Below are 27,754 nucleotides of genomic sequence, written 5' to 3'. Positions count from 1 at the left end.
ACTTGAAAACGACAACACAAATCTTATCAGATCTTATATTGTCAGCTCATAGTTGTTAATTTGGTAAATAATATTTATTCTAAGATGTGATACAAACACCCTGGACTCCTACACCTTTCACTATTTGCACATGTAGGTAATTACACATGTATATATGTACAGTACCACTTATTTTAAGCTGTTGTTTAAAAGTATCGTATAGTTTTTTTGCTCATTATCTTTGTCTTTTTTTTTGCTGTAAGCTGCTGTAACAGTACAATTTCCAACTGGGATTAATTAAGTACTCTTATTTAGCAAAAAAGCCAGATTTTCTAGAACCCTAAATGAAAGCTAGTTGAACTTTTTCTACATCTATTTCAGGAGTTAAACACCCTCATCTGCCATTGTTAAATAGTGGAAAAGTAACGTCAGGACATTCACTATACCAACGTGTAAATTGACATTCCTAGCTTGACAACTAGCATAACTGCTAGCATATGCTAGACGCTAAAGGGCGGCAGTTGTTGTCGTGTTCCGGATCATTAATCACAAGTTCAAGTGATTGATTGGTCATGAATTTTCCTGGACACCCACTTGGCTTAATAACAATGAAACACATTGTTGGGGAAAATTTTTCCTTTTTCTGTGAGCGGTCGACCACCATGATGTCAACAGTTCACTTTTAATCACTGCTGGTAGACAGGAAGAACAAAAAAAAGTACACATAAAAAGGGAGTTTTCTCTTTTAGTAATGGATATTTCTTCATTAGCTTACATGTACACTTTGACATGAAACCCTGAGAGGCTTTTTTTTTTTTTTTTTAAAGTAATTATGAATAAGGTTACGCAATAGTGATCACAGAATTTTTTTCATGCTGGCAGAGATAATGTAAGAACAAGGGTGACGCTGTATTTCAATTTATCAATCTGAGGGGTTGTTATTCCAAAAGCTGATATGATGAATATCTTTCTGTTACAAATACAAATCACTTCGTTCAGCTCTGAGCAGCAGTTTACTCTCAAGGTCCCTGATGGCCACATAAAAGGCCTCTTCTTGCTTTTTTCTTCAATAATAAAGCTCCTGTTTGGTACAAAAATACACTCATCTACAATAGCACATATTGTGCAAATGGCCACTTGAACTCCAAGAAGAGTGCTTTTCTTTTTTTTTTCTTTTTTTTTTTTTTTAAATATATTTCTCTTCCAATCAGTGGAAGCGGCTATGAGCTGGGCTGTAGGCTCTCTAATGAAAGACAGCGTCTGCAGCAATCACTTGGACATCTGCCGCTGCTTTGAGGCGAGTCATTGTCTGCTCGGTGCGTCCGTCCACTCCAGACGATCGCCACGGGCTATGAGTTGGCCTCAGCTGTCAGAGATGCGCTCTCGTTGTACAAGGAGGGAACTGTTCGGCATGGGAGGAATCTGCTCCGTGAAAATCGATGAAGAATGGGAAGGGTTGAGGAGGGGGGAGGTTGGGATAGAGAGACCACCACGGGCTCGCCAGATGATGATGCTGCTGCTGCTGCTGGAGGGAAGAGAAAACAACCGTCACTGGGAAAGAATGATTGCTTCTAATGGTGTCCATGTCTCTGATACAATACTGTAGAGTATGTGCTATGCTGTAACACATAACACACATAACACTGCTGTCACTATAAGAAGGTTAAAAGGGGACATATTATGCTTTTTGTGACTTTCTGACATTTATATCCTGTTAGGATGTTGGATGTTAAGTTTTAGAAGTTACAAAACTTGCATTTGCAACGTTTTTTCTACCCTTGCTGACAAGCTGAGCATGTCCACAAATGACTGACCGTTCAGTAGCCTTGGTTGCTAAGGTCGTTGCTAAGGTCTTTCCATGCATTATTTAATACTGTCCATTTGAACATGTACGGGTGTATTTGGGAAGTTGACATTTGGAGTAAAGAAGGAGAAAAAGAAAAAATAAGTGAAATCCTGCCACTATATAGTTTGTTTACATAAACTCTGGAACAGCTTCCAAGAGCCGGCCAATCAGAACAGAGTGGGCTCCTTGGGGGGCGGGCCTTAAAGAGACAGGAGCTAAAACGGCCTGTTTCATACAGAGGCTGAACTGAGGAGCTGCATAAAAGGATCAGTAAAATAAGGATTTTAATCATGCAGAGATATTCCAGTAGAGCCCAGACTGGAAAATGTGCATAATGTGTCTCCTTTAATCTAAAATGTACTATATCTGCCTACTCTGTTATATCAGAGAGTGTTATTCTGTATCTTCATTTCAATCTCCTCAATGTTACTGATCATAGAGACTCAGGAATCTCCTGGATAATGTTAGAGATCCTATAGCTTTAAACTTTATATTATGACCACCAGTTTCAATTACTTTAACGTTATTGTGGCAGACATATAAGAATACTGCAATACCCATAAGCCTTGGCTGCTGTTGCTATGGGCACGAAACAGAGCGTAATGAATTCCAAACGCTTCGTCGCTTAAGTTTTAAACTAAACTCATTTAAATTTAAAGTCATTTAAAAGTGACTCTGTAGATTGTAACATCATAATTTTTAGCTTCCTCCTGCTGTTGTTGGTGAACGCGGCTGAATTTTAAGCTCAGTTGTCGACTGTTTCCTGCTGAAATGTCTCGTCTTGTACCGTCAACTTTTTACCAAAAAAACAGATATTTTCTAACACAGTTCGTCTTTTCTTCTCATGATTCTGATGAGAGTTTCACGTTGATCGAAGCTGTAAAAGAGCTCAAACTGTGAGTCACATAACGTTGGGGAAAATGAACGTGATTTTTACTTTACTTACTTACTAAAGATCCTCTCCAGACGTGCTCTAAGACAAAATACTGTCTGGATTTTTCAGTAGGGGAGAAGGAGGATATTTAATTTTAAGGATTTTAATGAGATAATTTAAATTCTTTTGAGGGAAAAAAAAACATTAGACATGAATTACTCAAAGCAATCTATGAATATGCAAATATTTTTCATTTCACAGTTTTAACTACTGGACATGAGATATCTTTCATTCACTGAAAGTCCGTTCACACTGTGTTATGACCCTCGCTCATTATTGTGTTTTTTGCTCCTGCTGGTCATCTGTATTTCTATTTTTACAATAACCGCTCTCTCTCTCTCTCTCGTCCTCACCCCTCTAGTGTGCGCGTGTCTGATTGCGTGCAGGTGATGCTCCCTGATTGGCCCGGGTGCCGGGACAGCTGATTGGCCAGAACGGATGATTTAAACACCAGCTGATGCCGGCTCCCGCCCTCTCTCTCTCTCTCTCTCTCCCACGTCCAACAACAGAGGCCCATCCTGTTAGTCGTAGTGTGTGTGTGTGTGTGTGTGTGTGTTAGTCATGTATATGAGTGGTAAAGCGCTGCAGATTTAATGTCAGCCAGGTCTGCTAGGCAGGCTCTTCTCCCTTATGTGCATTGTAAATATTTGCACAAACTTTGGTAGCAGTTTAATTTATAGGAGTAAGAACCTTTTTTTCCCTGTTTTTCTTGATTAGGAGTTAGGTGATGCTTTGTCTTTTGTTTCTATTTTGTTTTTCCATAGGGAAGTTTAGGGTGGGGGTTTTGGGCATTGCTCAACTCCGAAGATCTACAAAATAAACTGCTACAGTGAACTTTGATGGTTGTCGGACTGACCGTTCTTGGGCCTGGGAAGAGCGGGGGCTCTAAACATGTTATGTCCAGGTTTCCCCTCGACTGGGATGTAACAACTGTATGTGCACCGGAGGCTTCAAGCTCCTACATCACACTCGTATTGTCCCAAATCTTGCTTGTAGACACCACATCAGCCTGCATAGAGAACAGAACAACATCCAACTGAAGGAACAAGAAGAGAAACATGTTTTTGAGAGTGGAAGAGGAAAGTTTTTTCATGTCCTCACATGATTTATAATGTGAGAACACACATTATTTACTAAATCAGAGGAGTGATTCAATATTTTAAATAGATTTTATCCCCTGAGAAGGACCGGTCTCTACACTTTTTAGAATCTATTTGGATAATCATTTCACACAGTTGTACTTGGTGTTGATGGTTGCATTAATTAGCGGTGCTGTCGTCCACCCACAGCCGCGAGTAGAACAAGAAGGCATTTGAAATCAACAGGCAGCATCCAGCAGCGCCTACGTTCATTCGAACACTCATCCAACCATTTAAGCCAACATCACTGCCTGGTTAAAGATCCAACAGCCTGTTGAAATGTTAAATTACATTTGTTTATTGAAAACAAGTAAAGGCTTGTTTGGGGTTAAATAGGAAGGATTTAATTTGAAGCCAGAATCAGGAACAGATTTGCTACGTTCTTCCTCAAGGAACTCCCCGAGAAATTAAGGCGGAAATTAAAGGACCAAAGCTGCGTTTGAGCATGTTTGAGTTCATTAACGAGAACTCGTTACATTACAGCTAATATATTCCGAAGCATGCTGTCATGTTTGAGACTTTTTAATTTAATTTTGACTGATAGCTGATGACAGCCAAAAACCAAATGTCATTTCAGTTGATCACAACTAAATTATTTATTTCCTATTCCAATTATTCTCTCATCAGTTACGTGATAAAATACTTCACAAGTTGTTATGTTCTTATGAGTTAAAACTTAGAGTTAAAATGAGTTCACAGTTTTTCAAGTCAGGAGCCGAAATGAACATTAAAACCTGTTTTTCTTGTTGTAACCATTCCTCCTGTTCATACTGACCATTAGAAGATCCCTTCATAATGACCTTACAATGGAAGTGATGGAGGACAGACTATGCAAAAATGTATTTAAAAGTTTATCTGAAGCTAATATGAAGCTTCAGCGTCCAAATGAGTCAAATCAAGTAGATATCTTTCAACATTACAGTCTTTTTAGTGCCAAAGTCCCTCTTTTTGTTACTATACTTCCACCTGCAGCTCAACAGGGAAACACAAAGAGGGAATTTGATGCTAAAAAGACTGTAAATGTGTCAGATATCCACTTGATATGACTAACTCAGACTGCTGAAGACTCATATAAGCTGTGTGGACACACTGTGGATTTTGGCCTCCATCACTTCCATTGTAAGAGCATTTGAAGGATCTTTTATTATCTAGTATGAAGAGGAGGAATGATTACAGCGAGGAAAACCTCTTTCACTGTTCATATGGACACCTGTTGAGACAAACTTGGAAAACTGAACCTGTTGTTTAATTGCTGTAACAGGTTTTGGGATTTTTGTCTTATTTAGCAACACTGATTGGAATTCAGGTTTGTACAGACGTTCATGTTCCCCAGAGGATAAATCAACAACAACTTCGGTTCAATTGCAAAGTAAGTTTATGTAACTAACAAGGAAAGATAGGATAAGTTGTGGGTATGTGGAAGGAGTCAGTGGTGTAAAGCATGTCTGGATGAGTGGAGGTTTGTGTGTACTGTGGTATAAAGTGCAAACCTAAAGAAAATGCAGCATTATGGAGACCATTTATGAGTATGAGGCTGCCCAGAAAAAGAGAAAGTGTGGCCTTTTGTAACCTTTGACCACTCCCATCTGTCAGGTGCAGCCAGTTACTATGGCGACCCGGAAACAGAGCAGGGGCTATTTCATGAAAGGGATTGGCGAGAACTGGTTACACGCAGATCGGATCAGATAAATTTGGGAGTCCTACAGTCCTCTCTCATGCCCATGCATGTGTCGCAAGCATGTTGTTTCTTTTGTTTAGATTAATGAGTTAAAATGAACTTGAGAGGAAATGATCTCATCTTGCAAGCTGCAGCTCGCATGTTGCAAATTTGGTGAAACGGGCCCCGGAGCGCTTGAAGCCAGGAGGGTGAGCTTGTCATGTTATCTTTCCTTAATGCGGGTTTGTTTTTGTTTCTGCTTTATTTTAAAAGTCTGCAGCTGTTTTGATTTTATAAAATATTTTTCAGAACAGATTTCCAGGTTCATGCTGTTCTGGAAAATGTTTCAGAGACAAATAAACGGTTTAGTGGTAAAATGCATCGTTGAATCCGTTTATTTCAATTAACAAAACAGAAAGAGCTTCTTAAAATAATGAGATCATTTTTTTTTTAATTAACTGTGTGACGTCGGCGTCCTGCAGCTGACGACATCACGCTTCTTCCTGTCAGAGAGATGCAAATGTTCACATGATGCCTTCACTGACTCTCGCACCGCGGGTGAAAACTAATGAAAGCCTTGCTGAGTGAATGGGGGCACAAATTTACTTCCTGTGATGTTCGGCTCACCGCCCGCTGCCGCTGGCAGCTGCTGATGGAGATGATGTTGGTGATGATGATGGTGGCAATGATGATGTAGCAGAAGGCCTGCAGGAGTTTATGATCCGTGCAAATGGAGGAATCTGCATATTGTTGCATATGAGTTTGCCTAATGGACGCCTACACACTGAGGTGATGATAATAATAGAACATGGAGTGCAAGCTAACTGCTGTACAACACACACACACACACACACACACACACACACACACACACACACACAAATAATCCTCAGTCCTGCTTAAACCATGGAAAGAGGAGAAGGAGGGCAAAATAAAGACGGAAAGGAGATGAGTGGGCCTAGAAAAAAAGGAGGTGAGGCAAAAAGAGAGGAAGAAAAGGGGAAAAAAGGAAAAGCAGAAAACAAAAAGGAAACAAGGAGATAATAAAAAGGATATGAAAGGAGGCAGAGAGAGAGAGAGGAAACAAGGCAGAGAGAAGAATAGAAAAGCAAAGAGGAAAGGTGAGAGAAAAGGAGGGTTAAGTGTGAACAGGTGCAGGTGCAAGTGGTGAAGAAGATAATAGAGGAAAGGAGAATGAAAAAGTGTGACGAGAGAAGGAGAAATAAGGAAAAAGATGAGAACAATTTGCAGAAAGAACAGAGGAGAGAAAATTATGGATAACAGAAGAGATGAGAAAGGGACTAAAGAGAGAAAAATCAAAATAAGAAACAAAAAAGATGAACAGGGAGGAAATAGATGACAGTTGATGAAGAGGATGGGAAATAAAGAATAAGAGGAGGGAAGAAAAGGAATGTTAGATTTGCAGAAAGGATTTTTTTTTAAAAGCATGCAAAGAAAATAAGAAAAGGAGACAAAATGATGTAGAAATAAGAGAGGAGACAAGATTACTGACGGGAAGAAAGGGGATGAGGAAAAGGGAGAAAAAAGGAAGGTAATAAGAAAAGTAGACGTGGCGAGAAAAGTAAGGGTTGGGGGGGGGGGGGTGCAGAGATGAGAGGACAAAAGAAAAAAGAGGACAAAAGAAAAGGAGACGAAAAATAAAGGAAAGGGAAAAGGAGAAACAGAGATGCTCGGGAAGAGAGAAAAGAGCAAAGCAAAGGAATAAAGGAGAAAACGGGTACATCTCAAGTCTATTAACTGCATCCATGTTTCCTTCCATCTTAGTCCCTCCCACCGAGGATACGTAGACAGACGTGAGAAAAACATGCGAGGAGAGAGGAAACGATGAAATATGTTTTTAGAGAAATGAGACGTGCTCTCCTCTGACGCGTCAAGTGAAGCAACGTCCATTACTGATGATGGCGGCTGCTGATCACAGCTGGATCAGCTGTCAGACGGCTTCAACAGCTGTAGAGACTTTTGATGGAGTGTCTGCACATGTGTGCTATGTGCTTATACTAATAAAAATGCACAGTTATTACTGCCAGGAACCATTTCTATGGGCAGACTGTGTTTGTATTATTTGCATTTGTACTTATTGATATTCTGATTGTGAATTAATTGTTTAACAACCCAGGATATGATTAGGGTGTGTTTTGAACACTGGAAATTATCATCAGGCTAAATGTTTCAGGGAAATGGACATATTGATAAATAATGTAAAATATAGATGTGTTTAAATTGTGTTTCTTGCTGACTGACAGACTCTCCCTGACTTTAATTTGATCCATAATAAAAGTTAACGAGGAAACAAGGACAGATCATGAAAAGAATAAATGAAGAAAGTTGTTTATGGTTCTTTTGTCGCTCCGAATGACAATTAACAGATTTTTAAGTTGATGGTGAATCACCAAACAAATAAAACACAAAATTTAGGAGTGATAGACTTGAGTTTAATGTGTCTGTGACTGATATCCAATATGTGGGTGCGTTAGCCAGTAAAAGACTTGTGAAGGCTGCTCTTGTGTATCCTCAGAGATCCCTCCTTGCTCCTCAGTGCAGAAATAAGAGCTTTGAGAAGGCCTTCAAAATGGCGGACCAGAACAACCTCCAGTCGACGAGTGAGGAAAATTCAAATAAAAGACTTGAGATCTATCCATGGACACGAGAAGGAAAGGAAAGAGGAGGGGAATAAAGGGGGGGAGTAAGACTCCAAATATTCAACACTCTTCAAGCCCTCTTGAGTTTGACCTTTGACCTTGCCTCACCAGTATGCTGCAGGGTTCAGCTCTCCTCTGTGAGACGCCTGTTCCAGCAGATATTTTGGTTTTTTACCAAACACACACACACACAAAAACTCTGGATCTCTGCCAGATATTAAACCCTCTGCAGTGATGCAGATGAAGTAAATTATGTTGACTGTGAGAATTGGCCGACAGCAACTAGACGGTTTGTCTGCTGGTTTGTTTGTCTGTTAAAGTGAATTTTACAGAAAATACAGGATACATGATGATACTGTTGGATGTAGTCTGTATTATGGTTACATATAGCATGTATAAACTGTATAATCTTAGTGACTCTACAACATACAGCTTGTCTTTTGTCGGTATCTGTAATGTTTGTTTTGTTTATGTTGGCGCCTACAGGACTGCATTTTGTGTTTTATAGTTTTTAGTTGCTGTTTAAAGTCCAACTGAAATCACATTTAATCGTCCCTCTTTGCATTCAAATATAATGTCGATATGTTTTTCTTGAATTTATTGTTAATAGTTTTGTATTACAATAAAGAAAAAATGGAAAAATATCTGAGATGCTTTTTGGGCGGCGTGTCATAGTCTGTGTTTGATTGACAGCAGCTGGCAGGCTACCGGTGCTACACCGTACAGAACAGAGACAAAGTAAACAAACCGCTGTAGCGACAAGTCATCTAACTACAAATCGCTAACAGGGATTTTGAAGAGAGATGACCAAACCAACATCTAACAGGACATTTGCAGGTATGTTTACATGCTGTTTAATGTGCTGCAGCTGAGCAGCTAATTAGCTATCTAGCTGCTAACCGTTAGCGGTGCACTTTCCTCTGGTGAATGTTTGTTTGGTGGCTCGTTCAACAAGCTAAGGTGCAGGACAAGACGTGTGTTAATGTTTGTAAGTGAGATAAGAAGGAGACTTTAGCAGGAAAGCTAATGTGGGTTGTTGTTCAGAGTCTGTGGCTCTTGTGTTGTGTAGCAGGATGCAATCAGGCTCAGTGTGACCGTCTGTTCTGCCGATAACAGAACAACACGTTATCGCTTAATGCAAGATTTGATTTGTTGTATGGAAATAAGGTCTCCTGCTTTGTAAGAGGATGATGGAATGGTATTTCATTGAAGTAATGTAAATCTAGGGGGTGCCATCGCGAAATCAAAGAATTTAAAATACAAATTTCTCCCTTTTGGTTTCAGATTTTTTTTCTCAAACAAGAACAGTTAATGCCAAGTTCATACTACACGATTGTAGCCAGTTTTTGGAGATTGTTGACAAAAGCCCCAGATCAAAGACTCGATCCATGAGACTCACTGATGCATCGCAAACGTCCAAAATAGAAACAGATAAATATCTGGACCTGTCAGGGAATCCAAATCCTGTAGTGTGAAAAGTGTTGTGTGAATGGTAATACTGGCGGCAACAAGCTACAGCCAATAAGAGCACAAGACACGGGTTGAGTGGAAACCTAGGGAAGGGGTCGTAACACCTGCAACACGACAACATCAACAAGCATGGCTATAAGAAAAGTTCTGCTTGGACCCAAGAAATGGAGGAAAATTTAGTTGAACTTTGGCGGGAGCACCGATGCCTTTCCGATGTTTCCAATGAGCTGCACCACAACTGGGTCGAGAGAGAGAAGAGTCGGAGAGAAACTGCCATTTCTCTTCAACAACCAGGCGAGCAAAATAGATTGATTTTTCATTAGTCCAGTAGGAGCTAGTTTATCATATTGTAATGACGAGAGATAGACTTCATGATGCCTTTAGGAGGTTAAGATCAGGGCGTTACTCCTGAGAACGCAGTACTCGAGGTTAATAAAATTTGAAACTGAGTGGGAGTGGGAACAAACCCTTGACAAACAGGCAAAGGTGGCTCCTCGGGGTCATGGCTTTATAAAACAATATACTGTTCACTGTGCATGTGAGACCACTGTAAATTATACAGCCTATATCATATTCTCATTTCTTGTCTTCTTCTTTTTAATATATTTCTTATTTAAATTCTGCTTTTTTTTTTTTTTTTTTAGAGCGAGCAAGAATCTAATAAACTCATTCACTGTGCATCATCTACAGTACAACTATACAGTACTATACTATAAATACTATAAAATACATACTGAACATGTAATGGTGAAGTGCATCCCTGATTTTCATATTGCTTTTATGCAAAGAACTACTGAAATACATTAGTATGAGCTATACAACGTATCAAATACAAGTGTAATATTAAGGTATGTTTTCATGAGTAAAGTAAAATTTATTACACTGTTAATGTCAAAGTTGAGAATAATGATTTGCTGTTTCTATAGAGCTGTGATGTCCACTGGTACCATTTCTGTTTCACCTCTCTTCCAGCTTGATGTGCCATTCGGTGAGCAGGGTGATCTTTCAGGATCACTCCAACAGTGTCGCGGACACGGCTGTCGAGAGCTGGCGCACCATCAGCTAGTACATTACGTACGGGCTTTCCCCTTGAACGCTTAGATGAAAGAGCTTCTCCAGCAGCTGTTGAGGAAGCTTCTTCACCTGCAACCAAATTCAAATGCCAGAAGGAAGGTGCAAGGAGAGTCAAGTGCAAGGGGAAGTCAGAATCTGACATGGAGCTGCAGAAGCTCGTTATTGATGCTGACCCAAATCCTGATGCATTCACTACATTTAGAGACCAGGTAGCATCTGAATTATGACAAATACAAGACCCAGCCAATGTCACTAGTTTGAAAAGGAACACTGCCAGCACTGTACATCAGTCCACCCGCATGTCACATGAGGGCTCTTGATCTCAAAGCTGTTTGCAAACACTGCAAAACTACGATCCAAATGAAAGCCTGTAAAAACCTTTGCTTCTTCAGTTTTTTTTCCATTGTAGTGAAATTGCTACACCTCTGCATAAAAGAAATAAAAGCAATGTTGACATTGCAGTGTTAAAAAAAAAAAAAGAACACTGGTTGGAATCTGTACAGTAATATGCAGGATATTATTTTATGCACTTTGTAATGCTATTTAATATACCTTTTCAATAAATGTCTCAAACATAGAAACTGTCTGAACATGCAGTTGAAACATTTACATCACAAAGTATATGCGACTTGTAAATACAGTATCTTGAAACTATAAAAGACATTTTGTACCCAAAGTGTTGAATCAATAACAGACCACAATAACCACAATAATAATAATCTTTATTTGTACAGCACATTTCAAACCACAAAGTCCTTAAAAGGTAATTTGGTAAAGACGTGAAAACATATATAAACAAACACATATTTAACAAGAAAAAAATGCTTAATTTACAAAAATAACTGCTGTGACATCCCTACAATACAAAACGTGTTCCTAAAATAGCAGGTTTTGTTGCATCTGTGCAGTGACTGTTGGGTTGCGCTCCCTTCTATGCTCCACCAGCTGTAAAGCCCCCCCATCCCTTGATTCCTCCAGGCTCCATTAACTATGTTGTGGTCAGCATTCTCCCAGTCTGCAAACTCAAGGCTAGGAATTAAACTTCATTTGGTACACGTGGAGGAAGCTATGGACGCATAGGGAGACCATAGTTATCTTTACCATGTTGTCTGGCTCCGAGCATGTGGTGGATTATATGGTAGCTTAGTCTGCTTTGACTGTGGTCCATCTGCCTGAATGGATACGGCTTCAAAGGAAATGTATGTATATTTGAAGGGAATGCATCACCACCGCCCACAAGCATGTACAGCATCATTATGTCGGAGTTGGGCAAACGCTCAGGTGGAGGAAAGTTCAGCAGACTCCGGTCCACTGCTTTGTGCAGGTCAGAGTGAGCGAACAGTCCAGCACTTGAGACCCTGACCTCTGGTACCCTCACTTGTGTAGATGAATTTATAATTTGCATCCACAGCAGCCATCATTATCACAGAGAACCTGTCCTTATAATTACGGTGCCACAAGCTGCCACTTTTTGCTTGAGGTTGTATGTTGATGTGTTTTCCATCAAGCGCACCGAGGCGATGTGCAAATTGCCATTTCAATTCAAAGTCTCGGGCTATTATGCACCATTCTGCCTCTGTTGATGGTGTCTAGCAATAGAAGAAAAGAACAGTCAAGGCTAGGAATTAAACTTCATTTGGTACATTGATTCTTGCATTTGCCAGAGATGATTAAAAAATAATAACTGTCTGCAGTACTGTGAATATGAATTCATGACTTAAGACTGTGACTCTTACATTATAATTCAATTACATAAAAAAATATCAATAGTTGCAGTACAGTAATATAGTTATAGGGCACAAAAATATAGGATTTTATTTGAATACATTGGCATACAGGTGTTTCAGTATCTGTAACCTTGTTGTCTGTGCTGAACCACAATGCCTAAGATTTCATTGCAAAAAAGTTTATTTACCTCCAACGGACAATCGTAACCCAATCCATTCGTTTACCCATATTCTCTTCTTCCTCTTCCTTGTAATTATTCGCTGCAATTCAGCGCACAAACATCTTGGATCGCCGCTTTCTTGCAGACATCCATTTTTGGAAGAAATCCTGTCTTGCACGTGGTACCGCGTCATTTCCTGTGTCATTTCTCGTGTATGTTGTCATGACCCGACAGACTCGTTGGGGATTCCTCCTGGTGAAAAGATCTTGTCATGTGTGACCCCCTCACTGCACGAAGAGTGGGATTTTCATCCGTAAGCGGCACTGCAAATCGCCGTGGAAGTTCAGGTTAAAGACTGTTCATGGGAATTTGTAGGCAGCACAGAAAACTGCCAGGAATTGACGTTTTCGAGCAGTTTTACAAGCTGAGAGAAGCTTGGCAGTTGAACCCCCAGCCCCAAACACTGAGGGAGGCTTTCACATGTAAATGCTGCGAGCTATACAAATGCAAATCAGGATAGTAGGGGGGGTTTGACTCACTAATGGTCCAGAGGTTACATCTTTTTCTAAAAGGTATTAACTCTAATTTAAGAAAACATCTTGTGTAAATACATCAGGCTCAGTTACAGACTCATAAACTGCAGCTTGAATAGATTTGCCTTATGTAAGTAAGTATGCTATGATGAATTACCTTGTATGCCACTAGCAATGGTCAATGATATTATAAAAAAAGATACACAAAACACTTCAATCTGCACTTTATGGACTGGAAGTAGAGAAAAAACAAACAAACAAAAGAAAAAAGGCACTTACTCGTGTTGTTGTCTCCTGAATATATCCTCGCTTGTGTTGTATCAGCTCTAAGATGTACATCACTGTGGATAAAAGCTTCTGCTAAATGAAATTGTAAATTGTTAACCTTGAAAATATAACAGTTAAGATTAAGCAATTTCCAAACTTTCAAGACGTTCAAGATCCATGACCTCTCCCACTGTATGTTTTTGTCTTTATTTTGTTCAAAATCTTTTTTTTTTTTTTATACTTTTGTTCATTACATACAGGGGTTGAGTGGCATGACTACAATCACTTTTTCTCTTGTGTTGCTGAACTACAAGTGGATATTGTTTACTACTCATTTTCCAGCACTGGGCACAACAGGGAGAAATGATACTGGGTATGAGGTGTCTGTTCCCTGCAAGCTCCAAACTTCTACTGGCTTTCAATAAAAACATCTGTCCAGATGAGGATGAAGGCCAGGAAACTTTTGCAATGACATGTCTGAACGCAGTACTTTTTGACACAGCATTAACAACTGCAAGCTGCTTTATAATGGCTGGTCTCGGTTCTGTTAGAGGGTCAGGGATGGGTTCCTCACACCACTTAGCATATCAAGCTGACCTCTCTGCTCTAAATCCATCTGTGGAGTAAGTTGCATTCAGATATGTTATCCTTTTGCATTCCATGGCATTTTCAGTGATACAACTTCAGTGTACATCTGATAATACATTGTCAACATTGCATGTCTGTTAAGCTCATCCAAGATAATCTGGTGGAACGGAGACAACAGCACCACTGTACAGTTTTCTAAGAAAAGTCTTTTCTGCTGACATAAAAACACTTCACATAAAGCATATCAGCTGTGTCATTGCGTGACAAAGTCCCAAACATTTGTCCTTCAAAAAATACTGGTAAATCACATCACATGTCCATGGCATGCTAAAACTGTTGACTCTGCTGAAATTGGCTCATAATCTGGATTTCAGTCGTCCTTTTGTTGTTATTAAACTCTCCCAGTACTCCATTAAAACGCTCAAATGATGAACACCAGAAAGAATAAACTGGTCCTCAGTCCAACACGCACTCTTTCAAATAAAGATGTAAATGCGTATTTGGGTTGCAGCAGTGCAATGGCCCAAACAGTTTGACAAATCTTGAGAGAAATGTCAGCAGGTTTCTATCCACTACTTCCAGTTTATTGATGGATATGACTGTGGAGCAGAGTATGATACAAGCCTGCACAAAGTCAAACCACATGTCATAGTGTCTGTTGTTGACAAGGCTCTTCATACAAAACACTGATCTGCTGTAAATCCTGTAAAGCCATATGAAATTCCTGAGGGAATTCTTCCAACCTCATAAGGTTCTTTGATGTTTTCCACTCTAGTTTGAAGTTCATCAAAACTCTTTGTTGTTAAAATTGCTTGTTCTGTCCACAGTTGGACAACAGGTCTTGCCGTACCAAGAAGGTTGTGCATCGGATCCATGACAACAATGACATAGATGAATCAGATTTGGTTATCTGCTGTTTCATCTGGAAAACATGCAAACTCCTGCATAGTGATGCATTAAATATTTCACAAGATCGGTGAATGATCAATCAAAGCTTAAAACAAATTATTACAGTAATCATAACAGTGAGAAGCAGCCAAATTCTCAACTAGCCAATATATAATTTAATATTACCTTAAATTGTGCTGCTTACCGTGAATTATCAGTTTGGTGAGTGTATCTTCAAACATTGAAGGTCCATAACACCCACCGGTATGGTCTTTACTGGATGACAGTAGGTTCTGTGCAGCATCTGATTTAGCTCGTTTGGATTTCCTGTCCCAAACTCTATTGCTGAAATAACGTTCTTTAGTTAATTGTCACAGTGTTCATTAAGATGTCCAGGTTTTTTCTTCTTTTTTTTTCTTTGGGGACTTCCATCTTCTAAAGGAAGTGAATATGACTGCTGTGCTTGCATCTTAATATTTACTTCCTGGAAATGCTACATCACTAACGTCATCGTGTTAGAGGGCTTGTCCAATCACATCTGAGGACATGGTCACTGAGGGCTTCGCAACACAAGAGCATATAAACGCAGCATGTTCTGCATTGTTCTCCATTTTAAACAGTGTCTTTGCTGCTTGAATCTCACCTTCAACACCCTAGAAACACCTCTGCACAGACATGGATCTGCCTCGTGATCGACCCCCTTTCAGCCAGTCCCACAGACAGACACAGACAAGAAACTGCTGAATGCTATCAGTGGGATGTCTTGCCAGATGACACAGTTTTCTGTTGAAGCAATTTACCACAGTAAACATCAAATCGCTATCCATGGAGGACAAGCTAGCTGCTGTGGAAACCAAAGTAAACTGTGGCGGGCACACAATGCCAAAATTGTGGTAAGAATATATTAGAATTGGGGCTTTTTTTTTTTTTTTTTTGAAGAGTAAGAACAGAAAAAAGTGAATGTGTAATGCGTTGCTGACTCTGGGAGTGGAGCAAATGGTAATTTTAGCTGGTTAGATAGTTTAAAACCACAGTTAACCATCTGGTTTCTTCAACTTTCACTCAGGAGCAAAAATCAGCCTTTAAATCTGGAAGAAATAATGATTTGACGTTTATTATGTTAATATTTTTGGCCATATTATCCAGCCCTACTACAACCTGCTTAAAATTGGATATAATTGTTCAAAAAAGTGACTTTTTTTGGTCTTTTTATGCAAATTTTGACACAAATACCGGTTCATGCCTTATTTATCTCCTCGTACTTATCTCGTATATGGAATTGGATCACATTCTGTGCATCACATTGTGGGATAATACACAGTAAATGTGTTGAATGTACGCTGCATGCTGGTATTTTCAACTTTAATTTATAGCTTTTCCACTGAGGATATTACAGACTCAAACCACAGAGCTACTAGCTACTGTACAGTGTACAACTGGGTCACAGGGCCAGATTCACTCCGCTTCATAACCGAGCTGTGTTTGACCTTCACTGAATAAATATGCACCGAGGACACCTGAGGACAGGCTGTGTTTGCATTCAGGTGAGGCTGAAATTAAACTCAAGATCTGTTTTTTTTTTGTATTTTTTCTCATTCGACTGTCCAGCTGATGGAGGAGGAGAGCGGAGCAGGATGAGGCTGAGCTCTGAAGGCAAACACACCAGGGAAAGAAAGGAGGGAGAGAACAAAATAAAGAATAAAAATGAGAAGCTGTAATTACCCAGAGGGAAAGGTCAAGACGTTTGGGCGGGTTTTTGTAATTAGCTTTATTTCTGCGAGCAGAACAAACAGAGCAGTCTTTTGTGAAATTGTGTTAGAGAGGTTACACAGACCTTTATAGTTGGTGGATTAGCTGTTCACTTGAAGCCATGACTGCTGTCTGCCCAGAAAACAGCAGAGAAAGCAGAAACCTTTACAAACAGTCACTCAGAAATGACACTGTCACACGGTAGAAGTATCGGTTTTATGTTTCCTTACATTTTAATGTTTTGCTGTGGCTATTTTATATTGGATGATTTTATGTATTGTTTTAATTTGCTTTTATTGCTGTGCTTGGTTTTATTTGCATGCTTTCAGCTTGAAATGTACTTATTGGTTAATATTGTTTTAATGCATGTTTAACTTCCTGCCACTGGGCATGTGACCGGATTACCACTAAATACCTTCTAGCTTCCGGTTGAGCTCTTACCGTTTGATAGACATGGCTTTTAACCAATTGGACATGAGGGTGCAACAAGACACCACAGGAGCTCGTGTCCGTTTAGCGTGAATACTGGTAGCATCTCGTTACCTTCCAGGAAAACCGTGAGTATCTATGGTCATTTGTTTCGCAGCAGACACCGGGAAGGCTGGCTTCGGGGCCGAGCAAGGGGTGGCAGATCTGAGCTGGTTTATCTGCAGGATACCGGTGGCGTCTGTTTCTCCAGGACAACCTTTTTAGTGTCCGGCTCCTTGGTTACCCAATGTCGCTCTCTACCCGATCAAAAAACCCTTAAAATCTAATTCCTCCTCCCCCTCCCCCTTTACAAAATAATATATTTTAGATCAGCTGGGGAAGATTAGAACCAGGAACATTTGGGAGGTTTTAATTAAAACCAAGTCAAATGACTTGATGGATTCTTAGCGAAAGTAATTAAACTGATGAACTGACTGTAGAACGGAACTATATCGTTAACTAAAGTGAAACCATCTCTGCAGTTTGTAGGCAGTTATAAAGACTAAATATGTGCTTTCTATAGACACTGTACTACCAAATCATACAAGTTATACATCCCATTTAATGCCATATGACTTATCAGAACTGAAATAGTCAGAGTGCTTCCAAGACTATACATTATTTTCCATTGTTTCCCATTCTTAGAGGATATTTGGCTACATGTGAAAACCAAACTGAGCTGTAAACTAAAGTGAAACTACATCTCTGCTAGTCAAGATATCCTTCGATCCTCTTCAGCAGGTGCTGTGCAATTTGTGGGTAGCAGCAAAGAGTGTTTTATATTGTAAGTCAAAGTACTATAGTTTTACTTAGTGTAATGTTTCTAATGATACATTTTCCATAAAAAATTCATAATGTATCAAAAATGCCTCATTATAAGTTTGGCTGTAAAGCCGAGCATACACTGCATGGTTTCAGCTAGTTTTTGACCAGATTTTTGAGTCGCACTACTCCAGTCAGGCTGAATTTCAGCTTTGTCAGCTGTGCTTCTGTGCAGCTTTCGGATGAATTTCTGGCGTGTCAGAATCTTTGGTCAGCCGTCGTCAGCCCCGTGCAAGGTTGAAGCGAACTCACAAATCGATTTTCCAAAGTCTCCAGTGCCTTTTTTCCTCACTGCACCTGCGCGAAGAAGCAAACAAGAGTGTTTCAAAGCACCATGACAACACAACACAATCATGTAGACCGAAAACATGGAGGCTGGGTCAATGGAGCTGTAGTAACAACATACCTACCTCTTTCATGTTCTGTCACGACTATCACGAAAGGTTGGCAGGAAAGAGACACTGCTCTTCACCTGCTGATGCTGACAACACAACACTATGTGTGTGTGTGTGTTTGTGTGAGTGTTTGTGAGAGAGAGAAAGAGATCAAAACTTGAATTGAACTGTCTTTGAATGGTCTGCGGGGGCTGACGGGCTGTTTTTAGTTTCTGTTCTTCACATATAGTGTAAGCACTCAGGTTGTGGCTTGACGGTTGGACCGTACTTGTGCAGTATGAGTCGGAATTCAACAAGATTTCTAAAACCGAACAGTGTATGCTCGTCTTTTTGGGTGCAATCAGTGTGTCTGAAATCTCACAAAAAAATTTTAATTGGAAAACAATGTACAATGCATGCTATAACATTAACATTAGCTATGTCTGTCTTTTTGCCCAATAGACCTTTTATTTTGATATAAAGTATGCCAAATTACATCTAATTAAAGTACCACAAACTAAGATGCTGCCAAAAACTGAACTTCATTGATCCTAGAGGACAGCAACAATGAGCACACTTCACCTAAGCTACCGACTGTGTTGTCTGCCAATGCTTTGGGCGCTGTCTGAGGCAGCAACATTGTCATCTCAGAGAGCCGCGTCATCATCTGGGAGAGCTGCGTCGTCACCTGAGGCAGCCAACTAAGTGGGTGAGGACACAGAAAAAATACATGTATAAAAAAAAAAAAAGAAATTCATTCATCCTAGAGGATAAGAAAAGAACAGCCAAGCACAACTAACCTGAGAGAGCAGTGCACTAAGTGGGTCAAGACACATAAAACATTCACATATTTTTTATAAAAAAGAAACTGAAATTCATTCATCGGGGATAATAAAAGAACAGCATGAGAACACCTAACCTGAACGACCAAATGTTGCCTGATAATGCTTTTGGGTGCTGTCTGAGGCAGCTGCGACATTGCCTAAGGCAGCTGCATTGTACACACATATATATATATATATTTCAAGGAAATTCATTCATCCAAAGGGATAAGAAAAGAACAGATAAGCACAACTTACCTGAACTACCAAATGCCTGCTAATGCTTTAGGTGCTCTTTGAGGCAGCCACATTGTCCTCTGAGACAGCCGCCGTGTCATCACCTGAGGCAGCTGCATTGTCACCTGAACGAGCCGCATCATTGCTTGAGGCAGCTGGGTTTTTAACCTAAAGAGCCGCCTTAGTAAGCATAGACACACAGAACACAAGCATGAGAGGTTGGACTTTGGGGAAAAAAACATCATGAGAATACTGAATCTGCCGAACCCTGAAGCCCTGAACTGCTCTGTGGCTCCAAGTATAGCTTATACCTTGGCAAACTATGGCAAATAATACATGTATTTTAGGAAAAAAAGTGCTATACTGAGGAGACTGGAGAATTGTCTTGAGCTCTGTTGTTGTCAGCTTCATCATCAACTGGGGCATCATCCTAATGTTGAGCACAACATGAAAACAAATATTATACACAGGTTTGTAAGCCTAGTAAAACTAAGAGCAATGACAGCTCAATTACTACAACACAGTCTGAAGCTATGAAAAACAATGTTTGAATACTGTTATGGAAAATATGACATATCGTATTTGATGTATTTGTATCATCTACATCACTCTGTGACTCTGCATACATCCTCTTAGGCATGGTCTGTAACAACAACACATCAAAGTATATCACCATGGACCACATCATCATTTACCAGTAAGGCCAGTGCAAAATTTAGAGAGGAATAGCACTCTACTCTCAATTTCCTGTCCTGGAAATGTATAGCTAAATAAACTGAATGAGTGAATGGGAAACGATTAGAGAAACATTGCCGTTTTGAAGCCTCGGGTGCAGCGCTTTGACCCTCGCCATCTTGGATTTGGCCATCGCCATGTTTGATTTTTGGAGCCAGAAGTGACCGTATTTGGACGAGAGGGTTGAGCTGACCATAGTGCTAGCTGCTAGCTTGGTTAGCACGGTGCATTTACAATCTATGGTTAACAGTGATAATGCTAATGCTAATTTTCGCTAGCGAAAAACAGGCCTAAAACCTTTAAAACAGAATGTACTCACAGGAAAAACTGATCACCTGACTCATTGATGAGTCTTTTATTACAACCAAACGCTGAACAAGACTGTTTTTAGGCGACCACAATGTTACAATTAACTTTAGTAAATTGAAAACACACTGTGAAATAGCAGCAGCTACGCCTACACGCAATGGTTACGTTACGTAAGCAACGTTGTCGCCGTGGTGGCCACTTGTCAATCACAACGTAACCATGTCCTAAAGCATACACTGCTTTATCGTCTATTTTACTCTAAATGGGACCATAAATTACAAAATGAACATCATGCTGTTTTGAAGAAGACTTGAAATAAGCAATTGAGACCATAAACTCATTAGGAAACAGTTTACTGAAGTAATAAATCAAGAGAGAAGTAGGGTCATTTTCTCATAGACTTCCATACAGTCAAACTTCTTTTTGCAGCCAGTGGAGTCGCCCCCTGATGGCCGTTAGAGAGAATGCAGGTTTTGGGCACTTCCACATTGGCTTCATTTTCAGCCCTGGAGGTTGCCGCTTGGATATTACGCCCCTAGTTACCAAACTTCCACCCCTACATGAGCAGTAACTGAAGAAAGGAGTAGCCTGAGTAGCACCTGAAAGATTACAGACACAATATCCTGTCTGCATGATGACTTCCCAGACCTCCAGACAGTCTGACACTCTTTTTCACTGCTACCTCACAATGACGGATAAAGAATGTAGCACCTGCGTGCCCAGTTCAACACAAAACATTTAATAATTACTAGCTACCACAAGAGGGAGAGGGCAATATAACTCTCCATAATAATGGCAATGTGAGCATATATAATTAAATGTGGAAATAAATGTGCTTTCATTTATGTAGCTAATTATTTGATTATGTAATTATGTTTTTTAGTATTTATTACTTTATTTTATGTGCTGTCAGATGAAGTGTGTTGAGGGTGTGTGTGTGTGTGTGTGTGTGTGTGTGTTATTACACAATTACACAACAATTCTATCTATTACTTTGTAGAACAGTCAGAAGTCATCTGCCGCAATGGCGGGAAAAAAAAGGCCTAGCAGCACTACTTCAAGAAAAAAAAGGCAGCAAAGAAAAGGACACCATTATGCACATCTCCTGTCCCGACAACAAAGAAAATCAGAAGGGAAGACTTCACTGACTCTGAAGATGAGGATGATGGTGGTGTAGTGCCTCAAGCCATTTATAAGGAACTGCAAAAAAAAAGAAAAATTACAGCCGTTCCCAGAGAAAGACAAAGGAAATGGAAGATGAGCTACAGCACCTCAAAACGAAGTAAGTAATGACACATTTTAATGAAATATTTTCATGAGTTTGCTCTGCTCTGAGTACAGGTGGAAATGGTCTAATAAAAGATTGTGCAATCACAAATAAGTACAATTTATAGTTGCCTCAATAGTTTACATGTATATTTGTACTTTTTAACACCAACAACCCAGGTTACAATCTTGCAGTTGCACTTTTTAAGCAGCCAACATGAATACCGGTCAGTTCAAGTGACTCTTATTTTTGTGTCAGCATTGTCGGTTTGTGGGGTTTATCAGAGACTACCTCCAGAATTTGGGAGTGGAGAGGATGGAACGGCCTGCCAGCAGTCCTGACCTCAACCCCATTGAACACTTGTGGGATCAGCTTGGGCGTGCTGTTAGTGCCAGAGTGACCAACACAACCACATTGGCTGACTTTCGCCAAATGCTGGTTGAAGAATGGGATGCCATCCCACAGCAGTGTGTGACCAGGCTGGTGACCAGCAGGAGGAGGAGGTGCCAGGCTGCTGTGGCTGTGTATGGTTCTTCCACACGCTACTGAGGCTCCTGTTTGTTGAATGAATAAATTGTTAAATTGATCTGACAAAAGTCCTTAGTGTACATGCATTCGCTTGATGCACTATGAGCTTGGACCCCAGAAGTTCTGCTTGCATCTGTAATCTTAAGTCTAACCTTAACCTGCTTTCTTGACTAATCTCTGCAGGAGGCTAGCAGCTCCAGGCTACATTAGCTACTACAAGCATAACACTCCAAATCTCATGCTGTGTCTCAAATCACATACTGCATAAGTGCGTTCACACTGAGAAGTATGGAAAAATGCAGTGCAGTCAAAAAGTTGAGTGTGGAACTATGGACGCTTCTCGCCCTCAATGGTCGCCATCTTGGCTACGTAGCGGAAGGTGAGGGACCATTTTTCAAACTGGAAATGGTGGCCGGGTACGTTGTAACTACAGTGAACATCGCCACATTATACAAATGTAAGTTATACATGTGTTTTTTAGCACTAAGCACCACTATACTGTTGTCGGATATAAGCCATCAGTATGTTTTTTGGGTTAATTTAGCAGTCTGTAATGATTTGGTAGCGCGAATGCTAACACTAATGTTAACACTAGCCAATGCTAATTTGCGATCATCATTTCTGGTAAGTGCACAATGGCTGTGTTTGATTTGAGACAACACTACCCTGTAGAAATTTGCACACTAAGCCAGTAGGTACATAGTGTACACAGTGTACTACATAAAAGTGTAGGCTACTAACAGAAGTATGTGATTTGAGACGCAGCTTCAGACTTAACTGCGATCGAGTTGCATTGTGGGTAATGTGGGCAGCAGGTTTTGACCAGGAAGAAGAATTGGTGGAATAAAAAAGATGAATATATCTGGCTCTGCTGCATCAGTTTAGATCCTTTTTAAAAACTGTCCAACAACATTATAGGAGTGTTGTGCTAAATTGGCAGAGTAATCTATGATGATGGAATTTAAATGTGACAGTTGAAGCCAAATGAAAAACATTAAACAGGGTGGAAAAACCTGTACAAAAATGACTCATGTGGCACATTTCCACAGCACAAATTCTATCCAAACAGCAGAATCATGTTATATATTAACACTCTGCAGGTCTGGGTTCCTCTTTTAACAAAAGACTGCTCCCATTCACTTTCAGTCTTTCCAGTAGCTCCAACTTTGCAGGTTTTTTTTTTTTTTTTAATTTAAATTGCTGTTGCTGTCAGTGAAACTCAGCCCTTCCCGGAGATGTTTCAGATTGAGAGACTTCCAGGAAAGGCAGGGATAATCGAGTTAAATGACAGTAGCTTAAATGTGTTAGAAAAAACTGCAAAGTAGAGGCAATTTGTGAGTGAGAACAGTAGTTGGCTTAAAAAGACAATCTCAGATAGCAGAGTGGTAAATATTACACAACATAAAATGCTGTGGAAATGTACAATGTTCTGATTTAATAAAGGCAACAGATGAATTAAATGGAATACTATAAAATATGTCTCTAATAAAAGCCTCTCTCTCATATAAAGGTCTTGTTTTTTCTGCAGCCAAAGGAAAGGTTTTGCAAATTTTTAAGATGGTCTCAAACATTATGCAAAATTAAACTCCATGCATAACTCCCTTAGCTAATCTCAAGCAGGTTTTTCATTTATTTAAGACAGAGTTCTTCTAAATATAACATTATTTTAAGGAACATGTGGCTTGAAAGTGGATGCAATGTTCAGTATATAAAGCATAATCTGGTTTGTGACTCAGCTGCCGTGTAAAAAAAAAAAGTATAAACTAAAATCTGATGCAGAACAGCAAAATGTGATGAAATATTAAAATATGACAAGTTCTTGAGTTTGCTGCTCTGCCTGCAGTCAGATGGTAAAGGGCATGTCAGAATTTAGTTGACAACATTACAGTCTTAACACCGTCTCACACACACACACTCGGTTTTTTCCTCCTTATTAATGAGTGGAGCCGCTGGCTGCTGTCAGGCCTCCATACACACCGTCACGACCATACAGCAAGATAATCATTTTTCAACCTGCTGGCATAAGCATTAAAACGCTTGTCTAAACCCCCCCCCCCCTTCTCTCTCTCCTCTCTCTCATTGTCTAACTCTCTCGCCCTCTGCCTCTCCCTGTCTCCTCAGATCTGCGGTTCTTATCGGTCCAGAAGCTCCAGCAGTGTCGAACCACACTGGAGCCTCTTATTAAGTTGGCTCGCGGCGATGGAGCTATCAGACACGCCATCGCTTTTTCATCGCTCTCACCGAGTGGCACGGCTCAGAGTGTGTTCAAAGGAGGGGAAAATGCATGCAAAAAAAATAAAATAAAAAAATCTGTAGTCTCATCCTCTTTTCCCCTTCGTCTTTCTTTTCTTCTACCCGATCATTAGTGGGCCTTTGACGGGACAGACACCCCTCTTGCTGAATCAGGACTTTTAAGTAAAATCAATCTTCAAATCTCAAACTTGCAACAAAAGCTGACAGCGGCATGTTCAGAGCTGCACTTATCTCAGAAGTAGTAGATTTCTTTCTTAGTATTCTGACAGTGATGGTAGAGCTTGTCCAACTGTGCAGAGCAGGGAAGTAACACACATGAAAAGCAGGAATCATAAGCTGCTGCTCCATCAAACCATTTTCTTTTCATTTCCTCTGACGTTTCTCTAATGACTCTTATTAATTAATAAAGAAAAATGGACAAGAAAATTCTGAAGTTGGTTATCTGTTGATCTGAAGGCTCCAACAAAGTTTGAATCAGTTATAAGTTTACTTATTTTTAAAGTAATTCTTCCTCGATTACAGGTAACAATGGATAAAAAAAACATAGCTTTGAGTGTTTGGGTCTAGTTTTTGGCAGTAACAGACAGGTTCAGGAGTTAATTGTGTAACAAACTGCTCCTTGAGTAAATCAGGTGCTAAATACTTGTAGACTGTGACAGCAAATTCTTTGACAACCGGCCTGTGGACTTTGTCTCAACAAACAAAATGTATTATTATTAGTTTATTCCAGTGTCTGGATCATTTCTCTATTCAGATACTTCACAGTTTGTACAACACCCTGAATAAAAACAAAGACATTAGAGGTAGATTTAGATGCATAGAGATTAAATAATAATAGCTAATAATGTAGCTACTTAGAGTCAGTTAAGTTTAGTTTGACTTAATTGTCTTTATTTTTTATCTTGTATTTAGTTGTGTGATGTTGTAACTGACATCTAGCAACATCTTGAGAAGGCTTTCGCTTCTTTCCAGGCTGGCGTTTTTTCTATATTTTTTTATATTTTTTCTTATTGTCAACAAATCACATGTGCAGAGCCAAGCTAACAATGAACTGATCCGCTAACAGGTATCCTCTGTACTGTAGACCTCCGTTGTTGTCCAAAAACTGCTAAAAACACGTCAGTGAGTCACACCGTTGCACTGGGTGACATGTTCCTTCACCACGAAGATTACAGTCATGTTAGACTGTTTAGAAACAGCTGCAAAGACTAACAAAAGCAATGATGTCTTCAGTCTCTGGAGAGTAGTTCTGTGGAACGCGGTTCTGTTTATCACAACCTCTTGACTTTGAACTTCTTGGAGAAATTTACAATGCTAGTACAAACTCAAGAGGAGAACTACTCTACTCCTACGACTACTCTTGTCTTCATTTTTAATAGTGTTTGGAATAAGAGAGGAATAAGATGTATCAGGCTTTGGAAAAACACACAGTACTTCAGTTAATTGTTGACAGTCTTATCCTTTAAGGTCTTCCCAAAAAGTCACTAAAGGGATCGTAAAAATTTCAAACACACACCCAGTTTTCCAAGTTCTCCATTGAGAAAGATGCAATCCTCTCAGTCTGAAGAAGATGAGTGTTTGCTGAGTATTAATGTTGTTTAGTTTTCTGGAAATCAAAGGGCTGCTTTTCCAGTGTTGTCTCAAACTGTTTAACGGGTGCGGGTTAGTGACTTGATTTGATATAAATTTGATTTGATTTGAGGGAAGCACAACAGCAGCGTCAGTTGAAACTTTAATTTCCATTACTGATGGAAGACGAAAGGACTGGAACATGAAACGCAAAACCAGTAGAACAACCCAAACCCGCAGAGACAGAGAATAAAAATAGCAAAAAAGTAATTAAAATCACACACATGCTGTGACGCTGTGAGTGTGAAATAATCGTGTGTTTATAAAAATCTGTTTTTATCAGAATCGACTGATTATTTCCCCTGCTGACTTCTTTGAAACATAAGAAAACTTGGTTTATCCCTTTTTATAGTCTCCCCTGTTGTTTTATTCTCACTTGACTTGTTCTTTATCATGTTTGTCATTGATACGATATAACTATGCATTTTGATGTTTCCCTTTCTTCTTTCCTAGAACATATTACTCAAGAACTCAATAAATGCTGAAAATGATGTAAACCTGAAGTCTGAGAAATTCACATTCAGAGAAAAACAGAATAAACTATAAACATAAATAGACAAATGAATCAACGGAAAATGTGTCCCTCCTGACCCCTACTTAACCCAATAATTTCCACTTTATATCTTAATTTTTTAAATCTGCTTCATCTGTGTTCATGACTGAGCTTCCTAATAGTAAAACCAACATCATAATGTCCATTTAAGCACCTTAAACACAGAAAGCAGCAGCAGATTATCCTTTATTTGGGTTAAATGACCACTGACACTCCAGATGTCGCAGCTTAAAAAATAACAGGATGCACATCTGTGTGTGTTTTAAGTGTGATAAATAAATAAACGGTCATGTTACTTCATTTATGATTAAAAGTAAACATCTGCAGAGACCAGTTACTGTCTGAGGGTCATTTTCTGATAAATATTTCCATCAAATGAGTAAAACATAGCAGAAATGATAAATTATTACCTAAAATGACTAATTTTAAATATAAATATACTTATTACTTTTCTTTAATTGAATAATTCAAGCTTGCAAAATTGTTCTCTTAAATAGCTTAATCTGGCCTCTCTCAACTCTTGACAGGTGCAACCTTGAAGTTCAACCGAAATTAAATTGCTTTTTTTTTTTAAATTACAGAAAAAGACGCATGCTATAACTCCAGTACTTGCCTGAATTAAATCATTTTTTATTTGTATAGCCCAATATCACAAATCACAATTTTGCCTCATACACTCTATACAGCAATACAACATCCTCTATCATATATTCTATATCAATAAAAGCTTATGTTCACTTGACTTTGGTAAGGTAACATCATTGCAGCTTAGTCAAAGTCTAACTGAAATTAAATTACATTTCTTTGCCTACTACAGCAACATTTCTGCTCTGTAAAGCATGTGTCCTGTGTTCTTTGAGAAAAAAATCTAAAACCAAAAGGGAGAAATCTGTATTTTAAATTATTTTGATTTCATAATTGTGCCCCCTTGTTTAACATTAATTCAATGAAATACCGTCTATAGTCTTTATTTCTGTACAGCAAATCATATCTTTGCACAAAGTGATAATGTGTCGTCCCATCACAGGCAGAGCAGATGGTCACACTGAGCCTGATTGCATCCTGCTACACAACACAAGAGCAACA

General features: G+C 39.4%; 5 long non-coding RNA genes across 5 annotated transcripts; 2 read left to right on the top strand and 3 right to left on the bottom strand.

Moving 5' to 3' along the window:
• Window positions 1–678: 678 nt before the first annotated feature.
• Window positions 679–3,764, bottom strand: LOC121902467. The gene is made up of 2 exons (XR_006097561.1): window positions 3,616–3,764; window positions 679–1,504 (listed from the first exon to the last, which is right to left on the bottom strand). It is a non-coding gene; the product is annotated as an uncharacterized LOC121902467 (long non-coding RNA).
• A 4,182-nt stretch (window positions 3,765–7,946) lies between these two features.
• Window positions 7,947–11,138, top strand: LOC121902469. Its single transcript, XR_006097562.1, has 2 exons — window positions 7,947–9,052; window positions 10,658–11,138. It is a non-coding gene; the product is annotated as an uncharacterized LOC121902469 (long non-coding RNA).
• Window positions 11,139–11,496: 358 nt separating this feature from the next.
• On the bottom strand, window positions 11,497–13,631 carry LOC121902470. The gene is made up of 3 exons (XR_006097563.1): window positions 13,460–13,631; window positions 12,675–12,970; window positions 11,497–12,348 (listed from the first exon to the last, which is right to left on the bottom strand). It is a non-coding gene; the product is annotated as an uncharacterized LOC121902470 (long non-coding RNA).
• A 4,533-nt stretch (window positions 13,632–18,164) lies between these two features.
• Window positions 18,165–20,290, bottom strand: LOC121902459. Its single transcript, XR_006097551.1, has 4 exons — window positions 19,759–20,290; window positions 19,416–19,574; window positions 18,373–19,037; window positions 18,165–18,259 (listed from the first exon to the last, which is right to left on the bottom strand). It is a non-coding gene; the product is annotated as an uncharacterized LOC121902459 (long non-coding RNA).
• Window positions 18,958–25,034, top strand: LOC121902460. Its single transcript, XR_006097552.1, has 3 exons — window positions 18,958–19,045; window positions 21,439–21,720; window positions 24,355–25,034. It is a non-coding gene; the product is annotated as an uncharacterized LOC121902460 (long non-coding RNA).
• The last annotated feature ends 2,720 nt before the right edge of the window (window positions 25,035–27,754 follow it).

Source organism: Thunnus maccoyii, chromosome 8 (assembly GCF_910596095.1).
Source record: "Thunnus maccoyii chromosome 8, fThuMac1.1, whole genome shotgun sequence".
Lineage (NCBI taxonomy): Eukaryota > Metazoa > Chordata > Actinopteri > Scombriformes > Scombridae > Thunnus > Thunnus maccoyii.
This window is presented reverse-complemented; position numbering and strand designations above follow the sequence as displayed.